Source organism: Ahaetulla prasina, unplaced genomic scaffold (genome assembly GCF_028640845.1).
Source record: "Ahaetulla prasina isolate Xishuangbanna unplaced genomic scaffold, ASM2864084v1 Contig575, whole genome shotgun sequence".
NCBI classification, from domain to species: domain Eukaryota; kingdom Metazoa; phylum Chordata; class Lepidosauria; order Squamata; family Colubridae; genus Ahaetulla; species Ahaetulla prasina.
Window position 1 is genome coordinate 629 of NW_026682370.1, and position 6,419 is coordinate 7,047.

The following is a 6,419-nucleotide window of genomic DNA, read 5'->3' on the forward strand; positions in this document are numbered from 1 at the left end:
TTCTGGGGAAAATGCAAACTAGAATGCTCTCAGCAAGCTACAGCATTAAGTAAAGTTAGCTCTAGACAGCCATTTTAGTTTACATCAATTTTTCCAATCTGGACACCTTCCAAATACATGAGCTTTACCTCACAAAATTCTCTAGCAAGAATGGCATAATTAAGAATTATAGTAGCATATTTGGGGGATATATGATGAAGACAAATACATCTTAATTTTGAACAGGTAGCTCCTAACTTTATTTAATCCAAGATGCATTACCAATACTTGGAAACCAAGGCTACAGAAAAACAATGGCATATCTATAAAGATCTAGAATTTCTTACTAAGGAGAAATTCAGAAGCAGCATTTGAAATTATCTCATGTGTACCATTGTACCTACAGGAGCAAATAAGTATTTTAATATCAGTATTTTTGCATTTGGCACTGGCTATACACTGCCAAGTTTAAACATTTTAAAGTGTGATAAGGTCATATTAAAAGCCAAGCATCTTAATTTTAAACGGAGGGGATGATTCTTTTACACTTATAATCATCTAACCAATTTTGATATGTTACCAAAACTATACACTTTATTTTTTTTAGAAACAATTGTTTTTTGAAAAAAAAAATCTAGAAATTTGTTACACAATTGTATAAAATCCCATGGACAAAACTACATCATAAGCAAGGGAACAAAACAGAACAAAAGGAACTAGAACTTCAGGTATTCTGAAATACACCCCCACGGCACTGATTGTGTTCACACAAAATAGTGAGCTATGATTCTAAAAAAAATCTAGTTTATCATTCAGGAGCAGCACATTGCCCTGTGACTCAACCTTGGTACCATCCACCAGTGTTAAACCTGTGAGGAGTTACACCTGTAAAAGGAGAAACCTTTTGCATTATGTCAAAACTAGGATTCATGACTGTTATACATAGCCAGAATTCAAAGTATGCATCCAAGTCAGCTCATTTGGGAGCCAAAAGCCAGGTCTAAATTTGAGTCTTAATTTGACATTAAGCCTTTTCTTCTTGGTAATTTCTTATTATAGTCAATGTTACTGATGGACAGAACGAAGGACTGATTGGGCAAAGTAAAAATGCTTGTGAATGATAAATTGTTTTTGTAATTTTAATTTACTACTGTATGCAAATATAGCCAAAGAACAGTAATATCTTAATATTACAAAAATTAAGTAAGTGGAATAGTTTCTGATGTAATATGCAGTCTTGGTTGCCTGGTATCAGGACTACTTTTTAAAAAATTATACACCCTCAATTCACATTTTAAATTCAAACTGTGCTTTACATTTTTAAGTTCTGACATACTAAAGCCCAAAAGCACGGATGGCTTAACGTTTTTTATTGCCTTTAGGCAGAAGTATCTCTTTCTCCCAAAAAATGATGCAACATCCACTTTCCATGCACATAGCATGGACGACCAATTCTAGTTCTTTTTACTAGGATATGGCTTCTTGTGAAAATAATCTGCAAGAAACCTTTTTGGACTTCATTTGAGCTTTGTTGGAATGGCTTGGTTCAACACCAACAGATGAAGATCTTCAGCTGAAATCTAGCCCTTGGTTTCAGTTTTATGATCAGACTTTTGTCGTTTCGAAGGCACACAGTTCACCTCCTTTACTGGAACTTGGGCAGTACCATTATTTATAATGAAGAATGGCGGATCCTCATCACTTTGGTCTTCTGAAACAGAAGCAGCATAAAGATGATCAGATTGTTTCCTCTTGGCTGAAAGAGAAGCATCCTCATGGTTCTCTCCATTCATAAGTGGTAGATCCTGCTTCTCACCAAGGCCAACCTGCATCTTCATAGCTGGCGAGGTCTCTTTAGGAGCACTGCGGCATCGAAGCAAATGCACAGCTATAGCTGTCAGAGTCATGTTGCCAGTGTATACTCCACAGCAGTGTATACATTTAAATGCAGGAGTCTTCAAAATGGTGTGCACAGTTGGCATGATGTGGTGCCGCTCTTTCAAGTGCATTTCATAAGCATCAGTGCTAGTGAAAATATCGTAACAAAAAGGGCAAGTAGAAACTTTCTTGTTCTCTCTGCTCGTTTCGGCATCCTCGTGTTGCAGTTTGATATACAAAGGAATAAGTGTCCTTGAATTTACACCAGCTAGTACAACAAGATGCACTTCTCTTTCACCAAATTCTTTTGAAGTTATACTAAAATCAAAATGCGGGAATACTAGCTGACCTTCAGAATCACTTGCAAGCTGAAACCCTTTATCATCGTAATCTGAATGAAGTTCCTTCTTTCCATTATGCGCAGTTTGTGTGTGAGTCACAAGGCATTTTAAATCATAGAAAATACTGGTGCAGAAGAGGCAACTTAACCCATGGATAAAAATATGTTTTAAAAGCTCTGCCTGAGTTAGAAAGCATTTACAAGAAAAACATCGCACCGTCTTATCTTTTAGCCACCTCAGAAAAGGTGCACAGACAGCAACTTTGTCTATTTCACGAGTCATCTCCGTCTTAGATGTGCTACATTTGTGGGCCACTTGCATATGCACTTGATAGACATTTGATGGGAAAAGCTCACTACAAACAGGGCAAGTCTTCCATTGCTTGGCCTGTTTAAGAACTAGATTCATTGCAGTAGTGGTTGGAGAAGTCTTGGTAAGAGTATTTGTAGAAGAACTTACTGCAACAGATGGCACAGTAGCAGGACCCTGAGACAGCTGGGCAACTGGGCCAGATGGCATCAACTGAACAGGTACCTGAGGCGGTGGAACAGTTGCCACCCCACCTGATGGCCCAGGCAAAGTCACAGAAACTGGTGCAAGAGTGTATGTGGGTATTCCATTGACTTGTTTGCCAGTTGGAATTAACTGTCTGAGCACAGGTCCAGTGGCAAGTAAAGTAGCATTCTGAGACACTCCAGGTCTAGCCTCTGGTGTAACAGGCTGATTGAACTGTACAATCCCAGGTCCAGCAGATGGGTTTACAGGAAGAACCCCTGGTGTGACTGGATGGTTAAACTGAAGAACTCCCGATGTAATTGTTTGGGGAACTGGAAGAACACCAGGCCCACTGCCCATAGGCCGATTTACAGCAAGAATCCCAGGTGATGAAGGCCTGTTAACTGGAATAGGAGCAGGCCCTGGTATAATTGGATTGCTGATAGTTCTGACTGATTGATTACCTAGAGGAAGCAGAGTAGGCCTGATAGGTCGAGTGAAAGAAATGACTCCTGGAGGAACAGCTCTGCTTATGTTTCCTGTGGGTTGATTTAGGCAAAGAACTCTGGGTCTTACTGGCTGTTTTAAGGGGAAACGATGAGAAACAAAGACTGGTTGGGAAACTGCAGGCTGAAGACCAGCACTATTCTGATTTGTTGGACGAGAACCAGGAAGAAGGGCAATATGTAGCCGGTCAGCAGAAGTCGAAGCTGTCATAGTACTGGTGCTACCTGAAACACTCAAAGGTGCAGCCACGTTATGAACTGCTTTTTATCGACACTGTATTTTGATTCTGATTAACTGATGGAAGTGGAAGCTGAAAGCGTGATGTAGAATTTGATCCTACAGAGGTAGGAATCAGTTGTGAAACAGTATTGATTGTAGCGGCTTGGGAGCAATATTGATAATCTGCAGTGATTTCATTTGTCCTGTTTTTAGGCTGAACTGAAATTACGTCCTAATATGTTCTCCAGATCTTTATGTACTTCAGATGTTAAAACATGATATATTAAAGAATCCCGGCTATTTGCAAAAGCATTACACTTTTTACAGTAGTGGTCAGTAAAGTTCTCTTCACTGTCATCAGGCCTCTCCTCAAAATATGTGCTTATTAGATTTTGAAAATGGCTTACCAACACATGTTTCTTTGTATTGTAGTACAGCATGTCGGAAAATTGACACTTCTGGCATACAAAGTTTACTGCATCATTCCGGAATTGTCTCATACCACCACTCACATTATAATTTTGAATTTTCTTCTTGGAGTGAAACATTCGGAGATGTTTTCCTACTATCTTAGTCTGTGAAGCAAATGAGCATTCTGGACAAGGAACAACTCTTGATCCATTTCATCTTCATGGTAGCGATTCAGGTGATTTTTGAACGAATTAAGAAATTTTGATGAAAATTTGCACAAGCTGCAGCAATATGGATTTGTTCTGTATCTCTGAAAAATAAGAAAAAGGGGCATCATTTGTAGAACTCTCAAATAACATAAATATCAACTGGTCAATGCATAGTACCAAAAAAGCACCATGGTCTTTTTAATTGGATATGAACTCTTCTTCAGGTGATTATAACGATCTAGCTTTCTTCTCTGTTTTAAATAATATTAATACAAGTAGTATTAGAACCAAACTAAATGAAATCTAAACTTTTTGCTGCTGTTTGCTAAGAATCAGTAAAATTACTACAATACCAGCAGTGTGGACTCCAGCTTAATCTAACAACAGAAATAAAAGAGAAAAGAAAGGGAAGAAGCAATGCCCTTCTATGTCATACGTTTACACAAGAATTATCAAAATGAATATCAAATATTACCATCTATGGTTGAAAGAAAATTAAAGGAATATATCAATGAAAATCTTTAGTCCATCAAATTAAGACAAAAAATTTAAAGCAGAATAAGTTGTTACTGGAACTGTAGAGGAATAAATCTGCCAGTGCCAATTAGATGTTCAATATAGTTAATTATGGAGTTATCAAAGAACTAACAGCTGTAGTAACTTGTTTTCAAAAGGGCCTCTGGTGGCTCAACAGACTAAGTTTGTCTGTTATTAACAGCAGCTGCTTGCAATTACTGCAGGTTCAAGCCCCACCAGGCCCAAGGTTGACTCAGCCTTCCATCCTTTATAAGGTAGGTAAAATGAGGACCCAGATTGTTGGGGGCAATAAGTTGACTTTGTATATAAATATACAAATGGATGAAGACTATTGCTTGACATAGTGTAAGCCCTGAGTCTTCGGAGAAGGCGGGATATAAATGCAAATAAAAAAAAATGCTGAAAAAGCAACCACTTATTCTGCATGTAATTCTGACAATTTAATGAAAAAAAGTACAACAAAATAAATAAGGTAACTGACAAAATGCAGACCAATCAACTGTCTTTTCTATTTTCAGAACATCTTCCCCTATTATAGGGCATTAGCTTTTGAAATTAAAGGAAGTCTTATAATACAACATAGTATCAGCTTTTCAAATCAAAATTGTTTTTCTTAATCCAACAAGGCATGCTCAAACAACTGAATCCATTTAAATCTGCAAATGATGATAACTATATTTCATACCTTTCTTTTAGCAACATTGTCCCAATGAGATACATCATTCCATGAAGTACTGGAGAAATATTTTTCTCCTGGATCAAAACTTTTCAGAGTCTAAGAAAAAGCAAGGTGGGTAAGAAATAGCTCATAACTAAAATAAAATGTTACTTAATGCAGTTACTTTAAAATTAGACTGAGATTCCAAAGCCTGGTGTAATACCCCAACTTTTTCCCCCCAAATCCTATAGCCCAAGCAAACCACAATTACCAAAAAGCATAATGTATGACCTTTATTATTTTAATTATTTCAGGGTTCCACGAAAATAAGGCCAAGCACTTATTTCAGGGTTCAAAAAAATATAAGACAGGGTCTTATTTTCGGGGAAACACGGTATTGTCTTGTTAAGACCACACTTGGAAGATGAGGAAGAGGGGGAGGTCTTGGTGGATGCTAGCGTGCATGGGACAGAGAGATGCAGAAAAGACTCTGCCCCTCTTAATGGGCTGCACCAGGAGGGGCTGTTTAGCACGGCAGGCAGAGGGAAGCCTTGCTGGAAGCAACGTGGGTGGGTAGTGGCCAGATGTTTGTTTGTGTTTCCAGAATTCTGCATCTCATGCATTTAATTCCGCTATGTAAAAATGTTTGTGTCTGTGTTTGAAGCAGTTATCTATTGGGTGGACTAATTGGCCATTGCCTGGAAGGTGAGTCTGAGCTTGTTGGTTGGCTTCGCTAAAAACTACTCCTGCATTCCTGGCTCGGACAATTCCTGTGACGCCTTCCAAGTTCTGAATTATGGTGGAATTCAGCTTCGATCCGGTTTAGGCGAATAGGTAGCGGCGGCTGGGATCCCAGCCCCAGCTCATCATCACATCCCATTTTTACTATCTGTGCATCTGTAAGGTTTCTGTCAGGTCTGAGAAAGTGAGTGAGCACCCACATGCTCACATTTGCAAACTGGTAGCGAAGGTATGTGAATAACATACCTGAAACCGAGCACTTTTTTTTTTTTTAGTAAAATTGTTTTATTCCCATTTTCCACCAACCTATTCAATATACAGTCTCTTATTCAACATTAGTCATTAACTTTCATTTGTTACTTATTCGGACCTGCCCAGCTACCACTTCCTTCCTTAACAAACCTTTCCTCCTCCCTTCTACTTTCTTCTACTTTCTTCATCCTT

At 38.4% G+C, this 6,419-nt stretch overlaps 1 pseudogene; it reads right to left on the reverse strand.

The window, feature by feature from the left end:
• Positions 1 to 1,259: 1,259 nt before the first annotated feature.
• On the reverse strand, positions 1,260 to 5,351 carry LOC131187377 (activity-dependent neuroprotector homeobox protein 2-like; annotated as a pseudogene).
• Positions 5,352 to 6,419: the final 1,068 nt, after the last annotated feature.